The sequence below is a fragment of the Vulpes vulpes genome, chromosome 14 (genome assembly GCF_048418805.1).
Source record: "Vulpes vulpes isolate BD-2025 chromosome 14, VulVul3, whole genome shotgun sequence".
NCBI classification, from domain to species: domain Eukaryota; kingdom Metazoa; phylum Chordata; class Mammalia; order Carnivora; family Canidae; genus Vulpes; species Vulpes vulpes.
Genome location: NC_132793.1, coordinates 60240642 through 60262664, shown reverse-complemented (window position 1 = coordinate 60262664; position 22023 = coordinate 60240642). Strand labels below are relative to the sequence as shown.

At 36.8% G+C, this 22023-nt stretch overlaps 1 pseudogene; it reads right to left on the bottom strand.

The window, feature by feature from the left end:
• LOC112915571 (cytochrome b5-like) overlaps window positions 1-22023 on the bottom strand; it is a 173546-nt pseudogene that overhangs the window by 76363 nt on the left and 75160 nt on the right.

Genomic DNA, 22023 nt, shown 5'->3' with positions numbered 1-22023 from the left:
AAAATAGGTGATCAATAGCACTACTGAGAATTTTGTTCATACTTATCTCTCCAGATAACTTTTCTTGATCATTTATAGTTTAAACTTACTCTTATAACTCATTTTTGTCAGAATTCCATTCTGTGCTTTTTTTTTTTTTTTCTTAAACTTTTTTCTGAATGCAATGTTGAAACTGAAATGCTTTCCTAAGGCATCCTCCTTGACATTTGCAGGACTGGATATAAGTTACAGGATATTTCTGAAAACCAGACAGTGACCTCCTTAAATTAATTGCATTTTGATAAAATGGAACAGATAATTGATTATATTACTTTAACATATAAAGTACTCCATATACTCTGTCTTCAAGGGGAGCTTTATTATCCTGTTTTATTTACGTTTTTTTGATATTGTTAGAGATACAATGAAATATGTATAGGATTACCTTAAATATTTTTAATGATTAGTGTTACTGTTTTATGTTTATAAGCTGACATTAAAATGTTTGTGTAGGTTTTCTATTTTGTATACCTCTGATGTTTATGGAAGTAAAAAACAAATTTTAATGTTTGTATCTTCTTACTAGTAAATTAAGCTTGTGACTTTTTTTTTGGGGGGGGCGGGCTTTTTTCCTCTAGTTTTTCCAGTTGATAATTTGTTACTTAATATTGTAAATCAAATATGACCAATTTTTTTTTCCAGAATTAAGTCCAAGTATTCTGGTTGTACAGGGATAGTTGCTATAAATTAGAATTATATGAATTAGTTTAAGCAGATAACATAGTAAATAGGTTTTAAAAATTGGGCCATGGAATGATTTATCCATTAATCTGTTAAAATATTCACTACATTGTACCATATTGGTCACCTGTTAGTAAGTTACTTGGAAGGAGGAGGGATCCCATCTCCTTAACTTTTCTATCACTGACAGTGCTTTTTCTCTTACACATTAAATGCTCAAGAAATAGTTGAAAGTGGGTGACATTAATTTGGATGAGCTTTGAATTACTTATTTGATACAGTATACTTATAGGAAAGAACAAAGTTAACCGTGTTCTTAGAATTTTTCTTGGGGATTTTTTTTACATTGTGCTATGCTGATTGTCTTTTTGCCCCCACTAGATGGGCTTCCCCCCTTCATCTTACTCTCTGCTCTGGGAGGTTAAACTGAAGGGAACACAGCAGCAGGACTTTTTAGCTCTGTGACTTCTGGTTCAATTTGGCCCATGGGGTGGCAGGAGGTCCAAGTTAAGAGGAAACAGTGAGGTTGGGGTATTTGTTCCCTTGGCTGCTTCTTGCAGGTCCCCTAGTGCTTGCTGTGTTAGGCATCTGCAAGTTACTGCTTTTCTCCAAATAAGTTCCTAATTTGGAACAATTGGAGAACATTGTCCAAATGTTCTATGGGACTCTGCTCCCTGGCCCTGGAAACCTCTCTTCCCTCTAGTCATCCATTCAGGTCTAGAGGTGTTTAATAGCTTGTCTACTGGTAGCCCTGGGTTTATCCTCTGTTGCCTGAGTGAAGAGTCCTTTGGTAAATAAACTGTCCTTGAATTACACTAGTCTGACTGCCATCTGGTTGCATTTGCAACCTTGAGTGATTGATCTTGCTGTGATTTTTTTTGTTGTTTTAAAACTGTGTTCTATTATTAAATATTCTATTAAAACTTAATTTCCATAAGAACAATCACAATCTACAAATTTGGTATAACTGAAGGGCTTTTTGAAGGCATAAAGTGAATTGATCAATCCTTTGAAGAAAATGATATCTTTAATACATGTATTCTGCGAAGGGAATAGTAGACCATTTAGAATTAATGTTCATTAATTCAATAAATAACGATACACCATGTTCCAAGACCTATAGATACTTTCCTATAAGGGTTTAGTGGGTCAGGTGTTGCTTCTCAGAGTATGGACTAAGATGACTGTCCTGTACCAGTATATAACAGAGGGAAAGCAGCCATGCCTAAACTGCTTGTCTAGAAACAACATCATCACAGATAGATTTGTTCCCCTGCTTGGCTGCATCTCCCAAATGATTTTCCAATTTAGAAAGGGGAATATGGGAGGTCATGTATTTACCTTCCTAAACCTATATAGCTGACAAGTGAGAAAGGATATACCAGGCACAGGTATGAAATGGCTTGGCATATTTGGGTGTTATGCCAGATTTTGACCTGTCAGTTCTTCAGCATGATTACAGATTATGGGTCTAAGATGAAATTTGTATCTTTAATCTCCCTCTTGCATTTTGTAATAGGTGTTTTATAAACTCAACCTGTAGGGAGTCATTGATAGGAACTTTTATGACAAGATTCTGTTAGAACAGAAATTTATGAAAGATAAATGGGAGCCAGTATTAAATGTAGCAGAGGGGTCAAATAAGAAAGAGTCAATGAGTTTGTTATGGAGAGTAGGAAGATGTTGCAGTTTTAAACAGGGTTTTAGGGATTGAAAGCCTAATTAGAACAGTTGGAACAAAAACAAAAAAAGAGCAGATGGAGAGTAAACCTCTCTGATTTACAAGTGAGGGAAGGGAGAGAAAAATTTAAGGAGCTACAGTGACACACAATAACTAGGGATTTTTTTTTTTTAAGGATGAAAGAGATTCGGAAATAATTCTAATCTATAAAGAAAAGCCAGCAATCCTTTTTTTTTTTTAATTTTATTGAAGTTCAATTTGCCAACATATAGCATAACACCCAGTGCTCATCCCATCAAGTGCCCCCGTCAGTGCCCATCACCCAGTCACCCCAACCCCCTGCCCACCTCCCCTTCCATTACCCCTTGTTCATTTCCCAGAGTTAGGAGTCTCTCATGTTCTGTCTCCCTCTCTGATATTTCCCACTCATTATCTCTCCTTTCCCCTTTATTCCCTTTCACTATTTCTTATATTACCTGTATGAGTGAAACCATAGGATTATTGTCCTTCTCCAGTTGACTTGCTTCACTCAGCTTAATACCCTCCAGTTTCATCCACGTCAAAGCAAATGGTGGGTATTTGTCCTTTCTGATGGCTGAGTAATATTCCAGTGTGCATGTGTGTGTGTGTACATAGATATATATCACGTCTTGTTTATCCATTCATCTGTCGAAGGGCATCGTGGCTCCTCTCACAATTTAAGCCTGCAGCAGTCCTGAAAAGATTAGGAAAGGAAAAAGGAAGAACAGAACATCAGATCAGCTGAGGAAGGCTGAGTCTTGGGCTGGGAAGGACCTTTTACCTGTGGTCTGGAGAGGAGATGCAGATGGTGGGGATACATGCCTCATCCATTACTCAGTAATCACTAATTTGTCAGACTTTTTACCATCACTGCTAACTAACTGAAAACATTACATGCTTTTAAATGTTGGGAGGGAATTTGAATCCCTGCTCAAAGAATATATACTGAGTAGTGTTCCTCATGATTGAAACCCATGTTGTAAATCTGCACTTGCTCACTGACCAGGATTTTTTTGCTGTTTTTTGTTGTTTTTTGTTTGTTTTCTAGAGTTTTTCTTACTATAATGGTTTTGGGTAGTGGCTCTGAAAAGTGAACATGAAAAGGAAGGCAAACAGGGAGAGGGATCATCAGCTTGTGACCTTTGACACTTCTTCCCAGTGGCTTCCACAGTGGAGAACTATTGATTTAAAGCCTTCCCAAACTAAGAATTTGTTTTCTAGTGTAGGTATGATTTTTGTGGTATTCCCAATCCAAAGCAATATTAAGCACTATTTGGATATTTTGCATGATGCTTTCAACTCTGTCAAAGAGCAATTCCTTGAAAAGTTCTTGCACAGTTGATTTGATTTTATGGATTGACAAAAGGGTTTCCTATAACCCGGTGCAAAGCCAAGGCAACTGCTTATGGTGGTATTGTTTAGAACCACTTTAAAGAACTTCTGAATTGGTGGACTCATCGGGAAGCTCAATGAGTCTGGTTTCATGTGACATGAAATCATTACCTTCTTGCCTCTGTTGAAGCCTAAGTGGCAGGGTATTATCTAATGGAAACCTAGAAAGCAAGTTGTTACAACCTCCCAACAATGAGGCTCTGATCAAAGGATATTTTAGCTGTTGCATTTTCTCTTAACTGTGTATATTTTATCTTTGAGGTGAGGAACACACATAGTTATGCAACTTGTGCTTTCCAAGCACAATGGAGAGTGGTTACAGACTGTAAATGCCATCTGCTTCCCAGAACAGTTACCTAGGGATACTGAAGAGGCCCCAAGACACTTTCATATCACTTGGTTTTTAGATGTGCTCATAGACCTTCACTGAACAATTCTCGCTGCCTCCATTTAGTATATCATCTCTTGGTCACAGCTTTTCAGATTTCTCTTGTGTAGGTCACATATATATACCCATATATTAGGAAAACACTGTCCATGCCAACTGGCATAAGTGCAGAAGGAGGGGCTGTCTAATTGGTCTCCTTTCCTCAATGATTACTGCTTTGTCATTTGTCTTTGCTCCTGTGCTTTGTTTCTGTCAAAGAAGCAGGGTTTTTTGCCAATAGGATGCTGACTTATTCTAACACTAGGTCCGTGGCTTCATCTGAACATCAGTATGGCTGAGTCCCCTGTTTTGCCGGACTGCCTTGCCTCTGACTGCCTTTTTCTTTTATGCTCTCCATCCAAAAGGCAAATTCAGTGACAGGTAGATAAATTACACCTGATGTATTTTTCAATATGTATCTTTTAGTCATGTTGTATGATTGCTATTATGTGTAGCCTCCACAATACTAAGAATTTTAGCATCTTGATTTCTTTTGTGATCTGCTAAAAAAGGACCAGATTTATAAAGGGTCTCTAGAGAATTTTAATTCTTCAGTGATTAGAAGTATGTGATCATACCCTATTTGAGCCATTGAGACTTCCTTTAAAAAAACCTGGCACATATGAGGACCATATTTAAAATGAGAGAAAATAAATAAAATCCACAAAAGTAAATCTTACAGTAACATATTTCAATATTTCCTTGAATTTTGAAAGCTTGAGTGCTTATTATGTGCCAGACATTTTACTTAGGGCTGCCAAATGAAGATATTCAAATATCAAACAAAATATTGATAGCATATTATTTAGAAAACAGTATCTGATATTTCCCAGCTGACTAATCTTTTCTTAAAGGAAGAATACCAAACAAGATAAAGCTGTGCTTCACTGCTTCTACACACAGACGTGCAAACTCATTTATATCTGCGCTTTCTCAAAGCCTCATGAAAAAGCTAAATATTTTGTGTTTCAGTTGTGCTCTGCTGTCAGTCACAGACTTATGCTCCAGAGAACAAGTGTTTTTCTCCACCTCCTGCAGATGTTCTTTTCTTGTATGTAAACCTTAAAGTGCGAGTTTCAGATGATCCTTGTAAAAATATTTTTGCTGTCTTAAAAATCAGTGTTGTGCAGATTCAAGATGCATTGGAGTCCATCAGAGAATTAGAAGCATAAAGGTACCAATTCACTTGTTTAATCTGAAATGCTGCAACATAAATCATCTTTCTAGCTCCTCTGATTCTGTGAACATAAAGTAGCCATCAGAAGAGGAAGTGTACTTGTCTTGACTTACAAATTGCTGTTTGAGGAAGACTTAAATTTGTGTTTATGCTAGAAATCAACTTCTAAAGTGATATCTGTGGTAGGAAATCAGTTACAGAAATTCTGCTTTATTATCCTTTCTCTTTAGTTAGAAGAATAAATACTTAATGATTTGAAATGGTGGCATACCAGGAGCCCATGAATAATATGATGTACACATTTTCTTAAACATCGTTTACTTTAGCAGTAACTTCTAAAATATCCGTTCTTTTCCATTTTTATTCATTATGATGATAGACTACTCTTGGCTAATTGCACATTTCTATCCTTCATTGCCAGATCATGCTGCCTGAATCTTGACATGATTCAAATGGGTAAAAGAAATCTACAAAAGCCCTTCCGGCTCCATGATTTTGGGTTTGTGAATTCCATATTGAAAGATTCTAAAAACAGGAAGCTTTTAGTTTTCCCTCATTTGCTATCAAAACAGCTAACCTGCATAGCTTAATCATTGTATTTATATCCTTATTTATTGCAGGGAATGAAAATGTCTTCTAATCAAGCACTTTTATTGTTTTTTTTTTTTTTAATTTATTTTACTTTATTTATTCATGATAGAGAAAGAGAGGCAGAGACACAGGCAGAGGGAGAAGCAGGCTCCATGCTGGGAGCCCAACACGGGACTTGATCCCAGGTCTCCAGGATCACGCCCTGGGCCAAAGGCAGGCACCAAACCACTGAGCCACCCAGGGATCCCCTCATTGTTAATCCATTTACATTTGAACAATTATTTTAATTATAGTTGCTTACAAACATTGATTTTTTTGTTGTTGCTGCTGCTGTTGTTGGTTTTTGTTTCAGCATAATATAAATCCTATGCTTTCTAAAAGCCTTACTGCTTCAAGATAATAATTTTATAATTCACTATTATGGTGGTTTTGTCAGTTAGAAGTTCTAAAAGTCACATGATAACTGAATAGTTTGCCCTGTTTTTTTTTTTAAGTGTTTATGTAAATATTTAGAGCATAGCGTTTGAGAAGAAAGCTAAATTGAAGTGATGATACTAACACAAAACTAAGTTAGTTGTGGGATGTTTATGGTTTACTTTGTTGATTTCCTTGTTTCTATAGCTATCAAGTAAAATAGTGCTCCCAACACTGGATGTAGACCTGCATATGGCTGTTGAGATCTAATGGACAGTGCACCCACATAAACAGCATTTTTCCTGCATTTCTACTTAATAGTCTCTCAGTTTATTTCCTAGCACGAGACTACTGGAAAAGACAAATCCTTGCAAGTAACATTAGTCCACAGATGGCAAATATTGGAAATAATACCTATTGACATTCTTATATCTCCTGCAAGAACAGTCATGTCAATGTGGAAAAATAGTCCAACTGAGATGGATGAATCAGTGGTCACCTGGGGGGAAAAACTGGTTCCATATCTTACATCAGAATAAGTTATATATGGATCAAATATTTATATTAAAGTATGACCTCATAAAAATACCAGAAGAAACTATGGAGTAAGTATATTTGATATAGGAAAAAATTCTCTAAAAATAGAATTTATCAGTATTTGTTTTCTAAATTTCCTATCATAAATAAAAATTTCATCTGGCAGAAACTGCAAATTCAAAATACACATAACAGAAACAATTTGCAAGTCATACCAGCAGAAAGAGTATTAATTTCCTTAACATCAACAATTCTATTAAAAATAGGAAAACCAACACCCAACAGCAAAATTGGCAAAGGGTATGCAATGATAGTTCATAGGAAAAAAATTCTTAAAAATCTGAAAAAAAATTATTCAATTTTATTCCTAATAAAGGTCATCTAAGAAGATTAAATATGTTCATTTATAAAATAGGCAAAATTGTGGAAGCTTTTTGATAACAAAATGTGTTGAGGGCATGTGAAGAACCAAGCATTATCACTGACAGTATGATATAAGATTGTGCAACTCTCACAGAGGGATATTTGGCGTTACCAAAATGACTAGTGCTTATAACCTTTAGCTTAGTAATTCTTTTTTTTTTTTTTTTTTTTTTTTTTTTATTTATGATAGTCACAGACAGAGAGAGAGAGGCAGAGACACAGGCAGAGGGAGAAGCAGGCTCCATGCACCGGGAGCCCGATGTGGGATTCGATCCCGGGTCTCCAGGATCGCGCCCTGGGCCAAAGGCAGGCGCCAAACCGCTGCGCCACCCAGGGATCCCCTAGCTTAGTAATTCAATGTCTGAAATTTTATAGGCCTATCATCTATACATGGCATGAAGTTAAAGTTTATTCCTTGGGATAATGAAAGATTGCAAAAACCTAATTGTCTATAAGTTATAGACTGTTTTAAATAAGTTCTGGGGGACACTGCCTGCAGCTCAGGGCATGACCCTGGGGTCTTGGGATCCAGTCCCACATCGGGGTCCCCACAGGGAGCCTGCTTCTCCCTCTGTCTGTGTTTCTGTTTCTGTGTGTCTCTTGTGAATAAATAAAAATCTAAAAACAATAAAGGAATAAAATGACTCTTTAGGTACTATTACAGAAAGACCACCAAAATATATTATGTAAAAATAGCAACGTGAACAATGGCACTGTAGTATATAAACACTATGATGATGAAAATGTGTATTTATGTGTATGCATGCATAAATATGTAAGCTCTCAGGAAGAGTATTCGTAGTTGAAACCTGAATATGGAGTTGCATGTGAGAATAGGAACTGAGTAGACTGGAAGTTAGAAGTAGTAGCCCATTCTACACCTTAAAAACTTTGAATTGTAAATATTTCTAATTCAAAGATTGACTTTAACATACACACAAACCCACATACCCCACACCCCACATGCCCACTGCTAGAAACAGAAAAACCTAGTGCATTCATTTCTCAAGACTCCTACTCTATGTATGATTCTAGCTCTATGTATGTATGAGTTTAAGATGACAGTGAAGTTTCCAAAATCCTGTGAAGATAGTCATTCATCAAAAATAAACATAGGGAACATAACAGAAAATCCTTATGCATTCTTACATGTGCTTGAAACACTTGTAGTAAGTACTATAGCTTACAACTCTGTCTTAAGTGAACGCAAGACTTTTTACTGAACGAGGAGGATTTTAAGATAAGTTTAGGAATAAAGAGCTAGGTAATATGGCCTAAGATGGCATTTGGAACAGGGTTATATGCTTAGGTATATCCCAGACTCCAGGTGAGTGAGACCTAATAGGATTTGGAAAAAAAGAAATCCATTGTGGCTTTGTCTTTTATTAACCATTCTATCTTGGCTATTTGGCATCACTTTTTTTTTTTCTTAAGACTTATTCATGAGGGGATCCTTGGGTGGATCAGCGGTTTGACACCTGCCTTTGGCCCAGGGCATGATCCTGGAGTCCCGGGATCGAGTCCCGCATCAGGCTCCCAGCATGGAGCCTGCTTCTCCCTCTGCCTGTGTCTCTGCCTCTCTCTGTCTATCATGAATAAATAAATAAATTAAAAAAAATTTATTCATGAGACTCAAAGAGAATGAGAGGCAGAGACCTAGGTATAGGGAGAAGCAGGCTCCCCGCGGGGAGCCCAGTGTGGGATTCCATTCTGGGACCAGGACATACCCTGAGCTATAGGCAGACACTCAACTGCTGAGCCACCCAGGTGTCCCTGTCATCACTTTTGGACTTCAGTGGAAAAAAGGTATTATAGGAGATGATCTTGAAGATCTTAGGAATGTGGTATTCTGTTACTCTGATATAAATAACTGATGGTTTTATCATTGTATACGTGTTAGGATTTAAGCAAGCATCTTTATATTAAAATGAAGTGAATAAGTTAGAGTAAACACCATAAAAACTAGCTTTATTTCAGTCATCTTAATGGAGGCTATAATTAACTCTGATAGCCTAATATTAGAAGTTTTTCTACATTGTAATATGACTTTTATGTTTAACATGTAAATGCTATGTGTGACCTAGTGTGTAGCACCTACAGTGAATTTATAGGTTATAAAGGTCATAAATATTGTTTTTCTTTGAATTTTCTGAGAGTTGCTTAGATTTTCCAGGATTTGCTAAAAAGTGTCTCAGAGAAATTGTGACAGGGCTATGGGTTCTAAAGCATCTATATAAGGAACCAAAAGTAGTCTTCTAGGAAGAATTGGGGCCAAGTATTGGGTGGGTATGGCCAGCAATGTTAAGAGGCATGAAAAATGATCAAATATGCATTTTTGATCTGCAGTGAATTGGGAATTTATGAAATACTAAGGACAATGAAGCAGTGGAGGAAATGAAGCTAGAGAAGCTAGGGGAGGGAGGATAATACAAAACATGTTACTGTATGTAAAGGGCTACTGTTTGTTTTGGTAGTGAAAAGTCATTTCAGATTTTAGAGTAAGTGAGCAATAAGTATTTTAAATAGATCTTTTGATCAATATAGTGTATGGAGTTAGGAAATGGGAGGTAGGAGGCAGCTAGACCAATTAGGAAACTTTGTAATAGTAGGCAGACAATGATAAATGCATCAACTAAGAGATCAGACTCAAAATGGCATGCAGGGGTGTCTGGTTGTTGACTGATGGTATGAGTTTATTTTAACTAAATCTTGGGGATTAGAGGCAAGCCAATGACTTCTTAGAACAGCAGCATTCTCTTTATTTCTCTTTCTGGCTCTGACAAAATCAAAACAAAATATGCAGGTATTTGTTTCAGGTTTTGTGATCTCTCTTCAAATTTTTGTCAATTGGTCTACATTACTTGGTTGTTGTTGTTTTCTATCAAGTCATTAAAAAATATTTCATACTCTAATCTTTAAAACTAGTTATATAGACCATGTTCTCACTAACATAGAGGGAGGAAAAAGCATTGACAGCAGGAGCAAGCTGAAGGTGGATCTATTGATATTGGGGATCAGAGCTAAAAATAAATTTAACCAGCCTTGAGGAGCCCCACTCAGCTGACCTAGACACCGGTATTGCTCTTCTTGCTAGCTCTTGCCTATACTGAATGATCTACAAGAGTAAAGCTGCTTCCAAAGAAGCAAAAGGAGTACCTGTGATACAAAATAAAAGGATTCATTTTGAGCAATATTTTGAATTCTTATTTAGAAATTTATGTGGTAGGCTTTATTTTTTTCAGTAAAGTTTCCATTTAAATAAAACTCTACTAGATAGCCCAGCAAAGAGACTATTAAACAAGTTACTTGCCTGGACCTCTAAGACTTACTGAATTATATTGAAAACATTTTCCACTTAGAAGCTGGTTCTTCAGATTGATCTCAGGTACAATCAACATTCCTACAAGTGGAATCATAAAAAAACAGTTGAAGCATTCAAAATTGCTACCATCAGTTCTACTTTAGGGTTCATAATCATCATGCTATTTCTTTTTAAGGGAATTACTAAGTGAGGTTATAAATTTGACTTTACCTAATTTTTTTTTGGCATCAAGTGCCAAAAATTGCGTTTTGGAATCTTTTTTTTGTTTGTGTTCATACCAGCTACTTGTGAAGGGTCACTGTGTTTGCTTCTCAACATTGATGCTTCCCTAAGTAAGAGAAAGAACAACAGTATTTGAAGACCAGAGACAGTCTTGCTTTCTGTTTCCCATCTTCTCTCTCCATCTGTGCAATGATGCTAACACACACACACACACACACACACACACACAGTTAAAGATCTTCCTCGGTTGCTTGCCCTTTGATATTTTAGCTAGGAACAAATGAATCAATCAGCAGCCTGGGCCTCTTGCATAAAGGAAGTTTTTTTGCCCTTGGGGGTCTGAAATCCACTGGCACCATCAGAGCTAAACATGCGCTTAAAATATCAAACATGATTTTCTTTCAGTACCAAATACGCACTTGATGGAATGAGCACTGGGTGTTATACTATATGTTGGCAAATCGAACTTCAATAAAAAAAAATATATAGATAAAAAAAGTTGTTGAACCTGTGGGTTAAAAAAAATAGGATCCATTGAAATTACACTATGCAAAAATTTATTTGAGGATTTGTTCTATATCAATGTCACCATAGACTTCATTGCATACATGGTTTAGGTGATGGAGGGGATATAGCCCTAGATCTTTCTATAGTCTATAAGAAAACAATTACTTCTCCTTATGTACTGTATGGTTTTTATATCCCTCATATATTTGAGGTTGAAAGTAAAGAGAAACTGCAATTGGCTTGGGCGTGATCCCAAGCCAAAGGCAGATGCTCAACCACTGAGCCACCCAGGCATCCCAAAAAGCGCTTATCATCTAGCTAAAAAATGAGCCAGTAGTTGTCATAGATCATTCACACCCTCAAAATCTCATTTATAAATGCTTTGACTCCCTGAAGATATCCTCCCCCCATCTTCACTGGTTTTAGTCCATTTCACCCACTAAAACAAAATACCACAGCCTGCATGGTTTTATAAAGAATAGAAATTTATTTCTCACGGTTCTGGAGGCTGGAAAGTACAAGATCTAAATACCATATTATTCAGTGTCTGGTGAAGACCTGCTTCCTAGTTCATGTAAGGTGACTCAATGGGATTGCCTTTATATAGAGCACTAATCGCATTCACGAAGACCCAAACCTTGAGATTATAGCAGTATGTTACCTTTTTATAAAGTTCCCACATTGATATATTTGAGTAGTATTATCAGAATTCAAGGAAATAAAACAAAAGCTTAAGAATATTCTTCTGGAGAGATCTGTACAGCATAAATGAAAGAACATCATTAAAATAATGTTGGTAATAAGTAAATTTTTCTCAAAAGTTACATAGATGATGAATTTTACTTACTTGATAAAAATAGTTATTGAATATAATATGCCAGGCACTCTTACCTATCTAGGAGATAGGATTGATATGGTCTTCTCATGGAGGTGTAATTGTGGTTATGGGAAGGGTACAGTGATAAAAATCGTTATATGACCAAGGTAATGTCATACAGAGGTAAGTGGAATGAAAGAAGTAAAACAATGTAACCAAAGAGAGTGGAGGAGAGGTTGGCCAGTTAGTCTAGTAGTAGGGATTCTTCACTGACGAGTTGGTGCTGGTGCTGAGGCTGTGATAACAGATCTCATTAATAAATATATAAAGGGCCTGATCAGGTATTTCAGACATCTAGTGAATACATAAGTGGGAAAGTATGTGATTTCACTAACAAAAATCAAAATGCACAGATTTTACCTCAAATCTGGAACAAATAACTAATAAAATATACTCTGCAGTGCTAAGGACATGGTGAAACTAGGGTTCTCAGAGTAGGTGTCAAGAATAAAAACACCCAGACACTTTATCCATTAGTCTCACTGGAATACCCTTGTTGAAGAATACATACAAATTATGGGAAAAGTATCAGCAGTACTTTTATTTCAGCATTAATTTATTTGAGGAAAATGGGAAACAATCATTTTTTACTGAATTAAATGAGCTTTGAAGAATATACTTATAATATGCATCACTAAAATTTTTATTGTAAAACTTAAGTAAAAGCACTGAGCAATAGTGAAAAAAGAATGAAATGAAAAACCAAGCAGATGACAAAATATTTTGAATCTAAAATCCTATATAACAAGTATGAATTTGTATCTTTTTTTTTTAAGATTTTATTTATTCATGAGATAGGGACAGAATATTAGAGGGAGAATCAAGTTCCTTGCAGGGAGCCCAATGAGGGACTCGATCTCCAGTCCTGAGCCAAAGGCAGACGTTCAACTGCTGAGCCACCCGTGTGTCCCTGAATTTGTATTTAATTTGTTATTACTTCACTATCAAGTTAATGGAAGTCAAAAATTGTTCAGTTTTCTGTTCTAGAACCTAATTTAGTTGATAGTAAATGAGCAAAAGTGTGATAGAGATAATATTTTTTATGTCATTCAGCTTTTCTAATCTTACGTGGGGTCCATTGATCACCTTCCATGTTTCTCCTATTCTTCCAGCTAGTGTTGCAGTTTGAAGGGACTCATTTTTCAATATTATTATTCACTGGGTTTTGGAATCCATGTCTAAGCCACAGCTGATATATTTCTGAGGTCCTCATCCAAAACCCCAGGTCTCTGTATCGAACAGAATTTTGGTTCCTGTGGTTTTCTCACCCCATAGTGTTATTCCTATGCTTATGTTACATGTCAAAGGGGGCTTTGAAAATACAATAGAGATTATGAATCAGATGACCTTAAAATAATCCCAGATTATCCATCTGGATCCAATATCCTTTAAAATGTTTCAAATTACATGTGCATTAGAAGAAGGCAGAGAGATTCAAAGCAGGAGAGGAACACCACATGCTTTTGGCTGGCTTTGAAGATGGAGGGGGCCACAAGTTGAAAAATGAGGCAGACTTCAGAAGTTAAGAACAAGTCTCAGCTGACATTCTAACAAGGAAGCATGGGCCTGTGTCCTAAAATTGCACGGAATAGAATTCTCCCAACAACCTGAATGAATCTGGAAGCTTCTTCTACCCCACAGCTTCCATATAAAAGCCCAGGCTGGCTAAATCTTAAGTTTGGCCTTGTGAGACCCTAAGCAGAGAACCCAATAGAGACTCCTTTGGCTCAGACTTCTCGCCTAAGGAAACTGTGAGGCAATCAATGGTTATTGTTTTAAGCTGCTGGGTGAATGATTATCTAAGAGTCTCCTTCAATGCTAACCAAACATGGATGCTTCCTACCTCCTGGGTTAGCTATAGGCGGGAGACTGCCTTGGTCTTTGTTTAATGTGATACTCTACGCATGTCTGAATTACCCAATTATTCTCGGCATTGCTGCAGCCATAATATTGATGTCCTTTCACAGAAATAATACTTAATAAACCAAGCACTTGAAAACTTAACCATCTCTCTCCATAGAACATGAGCTAATATCTAGCACTAGCTAGCACCCAGCCATTGATTCTTGCTGTCAATGTGATGTGAATGTAGGGCAAATGGATTGCTCAGTAAAATAGCAAATCTTATAAAAGACCTAAGGCTTCATAAAGGTGGTGCAAGTGACATCAAATGGTATCTTGTGGAATTAGACCATTTAACAATGGGAAAGAAGAAATCAAATTTGATGGTAGGATGGTAGATTGACTCCAAGTGACCTTTTTCCCCTGGTATTTATGACTTCTGTGCATTTAACCATCATTTTCTGTAGTGTGCTTAGTTCCCCTGGGTTAAATTTTTCTCTTCCCCATCTAGTCATCACCCCACTTTTCTAGGGTTCTGTTAAGCATAGTTCTTTGAATGGATTTCTACTATGATTTTGGCTTCCAAGTGTCTCTACCGTTTTTGTTCTACTGGTTACTACAGCTGCTGACTTGGACCTCCTCATGGTAATGATTTGAATAAGGCATGATTTGGCCACGCTCATCAGTTCTGCTGAAGACCCTATCAGTTTTCCTTTTTGGGGCAGCTTTTTTTAAATTTTTATTTATTTATGATAGTCTCACACACACACACACACACACACAGAGAGAGAGAGAGAGAGAGAGAGAGAGAGAGAGGCAGAGACACAGGCAGAGGGAGAAGCAGGCTCCATGCACCGCGAGCCCGACATGGGATTCGATCCCGGGTCTCCAGGATCGCGCCCTGGGCCAAAGGCAGGCGCCAAACCGCTGTGCCACCCAGGGATCCCCTTGGGGCAGCTTCTTAGATGATTAAAGACCCTTAAGCCCTCCTAGTGAGACCTGGGCAGCAGACATCTGCTCATTTTCAGCTTCCTCTCCTCTTCCCAACTGTCCCTAAGTTACTAAGATCCTAGAATGTCTCCTCTCAGAGCTAAGCTATTACCCTTGTAGATAGTCTTTGCTTTGATGTAATTACACTGTTTTCTGCAGGTAAAAACAATTCCTTTGTGGCAAAGACTAGGCCTTCTCTGTTCGGGCCTTCTCTCCATGAAATAGAGCTATCCCACCTTCAGTGTTAGCTGGCCAGATAGCCACTCTGAAGATAGATGGCTAAACTCTCTTAGAACTTGGTGGGTCCCTTTGACTGAAGTCTGGCAAATGGGAAGTAAGAATCTCACAGAACGTGTCCTTAATGTGATAGGGCACTCTTCTCTCTGTCCTTTTTTCTGTTAGAGTGGAATATGGATATAGTGACTAAATTAGATTGACTATTCTGGACCACAAGATAGGAACAACAGGGTAGAAGGAATCTGGAGTTCCCTATGATTTTTGGACCTACTTAACTAGCCCTGGACTTGGAAATTTTGGTAAGACAGAAATTTCCCATAGTGATTACCACATGGACATTTTGGGTTTTCTGTCCCTCAAAATCTGATTCTAAATTGATATTAAGCAAATCAGTGATACAGAGTATATCTAAATGAGTCTGAATTGCATAAAAATGAAGACATATAAAAATGAAGATTATATTTGTATTTTAAGAGGATTAAAACCTTCCAAGTATCTTGTCATTCTGACACCTCTATTTTCTAACAGTGCCCTTGTGTTACTCAGGTAGAGCTTTTTCTTGCATTTAACTTTAAAAATTGTACTCTAGTTTTGTAATTACAGTGGCTACTGTACATTGTTCTATAATTTATTTAGAGCTTTTAAATTATAATATCTCTTCAATTTAACTGCAGATTTCTTCCTTTCTTTCTTTGGTCTGTCCTGTGGCTGCTTTTCTCCTCCTCATATCCACTTGCTCCTTCTTCTCTGTATATGTTGAGGAAAACTTCTTTTTGTCAATTTTAAGAGAATCTCTTTCAAAAACAGGAAAATAAACCAGTCTGTGGATAAATACCTATAGTGCTCCCATTTCAGTACTCTTATTCATGCTTTGAGGCTGTCTACTCTGCCCTGGCAGAGATCATGGGGACAAGCATACAAAGAAGGCTATAAGTGAAGGGTGGTTGTTATCCATTCATTCTTTATTCTGAAGGAGTAAGTCCAGAGTACTTTAATGGATACTCCCAATGGGTACAATTACTTGTTTACTAAACACTTTTGTGTGTTTTAGCAATACTGGATGAACCTTGAACAAAGATCTCTGCCCTGGGTGTTTCTGAACATCTCAAAGAATGGTTGATATGTTGTTCAAGGAGAACAGAAATGCAGAGAGAATTAGGCTCTGAGCATAAGCCAAACTCTGTCTTGTTGTATTTTCTCATCTTTTAACTGTTGAGGCCTAGAGAAGGTTGGTTCTAGAGGGTGGACATTGTGCTTGGATCAGTTTTAATGCCACGTCTGAGACTTCAGGGAAAGCCAAGAGCAGCATGACCAGTACTTCTCTTGGGAACAGTCAATTACTCAGTGTATCTTTCTATATGACCTTGTACTAAAAAAACACCAATCAGTACAATGGACGGTGTTTTCCAACAATGATTTTGTAGAAATTGCAAAATATTCTTTGTTTGGATTGTTACTTCAGAGAACAATATTTAAGTAAATGAAGACCTAACATTAAACCATAATTGAAAGAAAGATTTTTTTTTTTAAAGATTGTATTCTTTCATGAGAGAGACAGAGAGAGAAGCAGGCTCCATGCAGGGAGCCCAATGAGGGACTGGATCCCAGGACTCCAGGATCACACCCTGGGCTAAAGGCAGGCGCTAAACCACTGAACCACCCAGGATCCCAAAAGAGTTTTCAAACTACCTTTGTAAGATGTAACTACCTGGATACTATTTGGTCATGTACCTTGATCCAGGAAGGATATTTAGAATACCTGGTGCGATTATGGATGGTATATCCTGGACTAGCCACTCTCACTTGGCTTTGTTAGACCTACCAGGATGAGTTAAATACTCAAGTGAGATCCTGAAACACAGGCATTTTGTGTAGTTATTTGGCTTGACTACTAGATATAAGGTTGAAAACTTTTATAATAGAATGAGAAGTTGTTCAATGGGAATAAAAAAGTAGCTTTGACAAAGAAAAGGAAAAGAAATTCAGATTTAGCTGTCAACTGCTCTGCCCTCAACTTTAGCTCTCGTTTCTAGTATAGAAAGTGGAGGAAGTGAGGTGAGACTAGAGATTATGGTTGGTTCTTTTTTCAAAGTAGGTTTTACTTTCTTCATTCTTTGATCCATTCATTCCATTTAACTTAATTTTTTATTGTGGTAAAAATATTTAACATATCTCCCCTTCCAAGAAATTAAGTGTGTAATTCAGTATTGTTAACTGTAGGCACAATATTGCATAACAAATATCTAGAACCTATTCATCTTGCATAACTAAAAGTATATGCCCAGAGTGTATAGGTGCATATTACAGCAACTCTCCATTTACCCCTCCTAAGATCCTGGTGACCACCATTCTAGTCTACGTTTCTAATGTTTGACTCTTTTTATTTTTCAAAGATTTCTTAGAGCATACAAGCAGGGAGAGGAGTGGAAGGGGAAGGGAGAGAATCTCAAGCAGGCTCCAACTCCCCACTGACCATAGAGCCTAATCTCATAGAGCCTAATCTTGAGATCATGACCTCAGCTGAAATCAAGAGTTGACTGTTTTTACTGCCTGAGCCACCCAGGTACCCCAAAGTTTGACTCTTTTAGATACCTCATATAAATGGAATACTGCAGTATTTGTCCTTCCACGACTGACTTATTTCACTTAGCATGATGTCCTTTAGGCTCATCCGTATTCTCACAAACTCAGGATTTCTTTCTGGAGGTGAATAATTTTCCATTGTATGTATATACCACATTTTATGTATCCATTCATTTGTTGAGGAATACTTAGGTTATTGCCATACCTTGGCTATTGTAATTAATGCTGCATTGAATATGTGAGTACAAGTATCTTTTGGAGATATCAACTTCAATTCTTTTGGATATATTTGTTTTTTTTTATTCCTCAAATCCTACTGTTACTCATCAGATAAAGCTGCTTCCCAATGTCCTGTTTTCTTCTTTTTCTGTAGGTAGCGCAAACTGGGATGTGAAGAGAGAATTGCAATTCTTTTTTTTTTTTTAAGCTTTTATTTATTTATTCATGAGAGAGGCAGAGACCAGACAGAGGGAGAAGTAGGCTCCTTGAAGGGAGCCTGATATGGGACTCAATCCCTGGGTCTGGGATCATGCCCTGAGCCGAAGGCAGACACTCAACCACTGAGCCACCCATGCAATTCTTGTCCCTTTTTTTAAATCTCAAATTTGCCATGTCCTGAGATGCCTCACTGCTGTCACTTGAACCTATTGATCTCCTTCTCAGGAAGAGAAATGATATGTACAAGTATCTTCAGAATAGTTTTAACAACTCCCTCCCCATATATTTCTCATAGGAAAAAAATTACTGTGTTTCTACACTTTTCTTAGAGGCCTTAAGCTGAATAAGACTTTGCTGAACTGAATAATCTGTCTAGTCTGACAACATTTATGAAAAAATGGTCATAATGTGGGAATTCGTAAGCACCATACACACTCATAGTTAGGTTTTCATGTTCTATAGCTCTTTGACTTGGAAGGGTACTTGTTAGTTGTGTGGCTCCAAAGAGACCTCTAAGTAGAGATTTTAGTGTTGACTGTGTGGCAGTCATGGACCAGAGTCACACTCTCTGGGAGAATTGTCCTAATAATGTGTTTATTTAAATGATACCCACATTCCCCAGTAACTATAAACTCCCTGAAGTCAGGGGTTGTGTCTGCCTAACTCACACTGTTACCTTCAATGGCTAGCACTGTTCTGGCATATAAATAAAGGCTGAGTCAATTTTGTTTGTGAATGAATGAATGATTTTTAATAGGAAAGTGTAGGAGGGCCCTTGAACTCTACAGAACAGGAATCTCCAATATAGCTTTAGACAGCAATGTTGGAATAAAAGACAACCATAGCATATAAGCAATTGTATTTTTTTATAAAAATATTTTTTTCCATTTCAGTTTATGTATAAATTAGGTTTTTTTTTTCCTAGAAGAGAAAAGGGAAATTAAATTAGCAGTATTTAGAAGACTAAGACCTATTATATATAGATGGATTTCTTTTTTTTTTTTTTTTTATAGATGGATTTCTTTAAACATTACTGAAATCAAGCATCTGGTAGGATATATCACAGTAAAACATTTTTAACATAACCAAAATCTTATTTTATTGCTATTTGAGGTTGCTATTCCTTTCCATGGGCCTCTTATAAAGCATCATGATTTTATGGAATTCATACTCGCTTTAAATGACATCATGGGGTTTTAGCTACTACACCTATTAGCTCTGCTAATCTTTTTTAAGCTGATAAAGGAAACAAGATAAAGCAAAATCTGCCTTTATAGGCAGCTTGATCTAAAAGAAGCTTCAAATTAGTATGATTACTTAGCAACAACATCTATAAAACAGAGGCTGTCAGATTTTCACTCTTTGCTAAAAAATTTCTAATTATTTTTCCATTTCTCATAGTTGGCCCAAGAATGACTTTTGTCCGTGATATCAAGATCACTTAATAAAAAATTCCTATGACTATCAGCAATTAATTTCCTCAGTTTACCTTCCCAAAGTGAGAAAATTCCATCTTTAACACTTTTTTCCTCTCATCCATGTCTTATAAATAAGCATTCAGAAAATTCTAAACAAAACTGTTCAAGAAATGATAGTACATCGATTTCCTTCTCTAGTGTCATGCCAATATCCTACCATCAGTTGTCATTTAATAAGAGCAGGACCAGCTCTTCCAACTTGAGAGTGGTAAGTAGTCATTAAAGAATTGAGCTTTGAAAGAAGGGTGAAACCCAGAAGATCTCTAGAGATACTTCCTTTCACAATGAGCACTGCTTCCTTTCCTCAGTTGTAATTTTATCCAGTTAGGTTCAACTTAATAAAGCCTTGATGTTACATATAAAAGATCAAATTAGGGAACTACCTTTGTTAGGCCAAGTTCTCAGGACAAGCCTTCCAGCTGAGAAATGAGAGAGACAGGGCTCCTTTTGCCCTTAATGCTGATGGCAAATAAAAACCAAAGTGGAAGGAGCAGGAACTTGAAGTTTGCAATACTCTTTTATGGCAGAATCAAGTATTTTATAACTCATGAAAACTGAATTAAATAGTTTTTTTTGGGGGGGGGGCAGTATGATAAAATCAGGAGGAAAAAACAAATCTGCCATCATATTTGTCTTTGAATGCTTGATAGGAACCTGTGATCCTTTGTGCAGTGTTTCTGAAGGAGCCACTAACAAGCTTCTGAGAACATGGAGTCCTGGCATAATGACAGGACCTTGTCACAGTTTCCTGATGGGTGTGTGATTCTTGGCTTTTATTTTCAACCTGCTATGGAACTCAACTGCCACTGACATGTGCAAAAGGAAATTTGCATAGCATGTTAAAAAGAACTTTTAGATCTCACCTAATTAGGAAAAAAAGATCATGAAAATTCTGTTGGTGAGCTCTGAGTAATTTAGAGGGTTTATTTATTCAGTACATTCATTCATTGCTTTCACATGATAGTAGTTATCCACCCACTGTTCCCTCTGAATTGCATCTTAACAAGATCATGCTCTTTTTCCTAATTTATTGAACTAGCATGGAATAGATTTATATAAAAATTAGCTGCTTAAATACTTCCTTGATGAAAAACATAGCTGTTGTAATTTTATTATGAATTTTAATCAGGGAAAAAATGACCTTTGAAATTTTCTTCTATCATTTTATATTTCGTGTGTATGTGCTTCTCTTTCTTTATATGATTAGAAATCTTTGTGATTTAATTAAATTTTAAATAGAAAACATGTGACAGGACAGTAAAGGTTTATTTTGTAAGTAAAATCTTAAGGAACCAGTTTATAAATTAATATGACTAACAGAAGACCTGTTTTCTCTGAAAATACTAATTCTTCCAGGCCAGTGCATCTACTTCACAATATAACACAATGTGATTTTTCTTTTGCTTTAGAAAAAAAAAAACAAAAAACAAAAAACCTCTGAAGTGAATCCAAAAATGCCCTGTACTTAGTTTCTTTTGATGCAGGGTTCCAAGCCTTTTGAGGTTCCCCTGTAACTGTTGCCAGTCAGACAAGTACCTTTTCATGCTATGTCCAAAGTAGCAAATTAGGAAGATGTTTTTCTGATAAGAGAAATCTTTTCTTTTTTCTTTTTTTAAATCCTGCTGGAAGATTATAAGAAACTGTGTGCCGGATGGAAGATTTCAGTACGTCTCAAACTTTAATTTGTAAAACTATAAGAGAGGTGTTTAGAAAAGTTTTCCTTTATCTTACTAGGATCCCTGGCTGGGTCTGAAAATTAAGTTGACAAAGACAGATTAACAGGAACACATGCAAATTTAAGTTTTACATTACATGGGAGCCTTTGTAAATAAATGAAGCAATGGCCAAATCTTAGTATTTCAATGCTAGATTTGATAAGCAATGGATCATTGTAGAGAAATAGAAGGCAAAGAGTATGAGGTAAGTATAGTAAACTGGGAGAAATTTAGCAAGATGTGTTCATTCACATTCTTCTTTCTGTCCCTTTGTCTTGGAGATAAGGAAATCCCTTGCCTTTGGGTCTAGGGTGGACATCTTTCACAAGCCTAATCTAGTGAAAGGTCAGAGTCCTTCCTGAGCCTGCCACTTTCTCAAATTACTCTGTTTATAATACCCAGTTTACCAGTGCACCATATTTGGGGGTA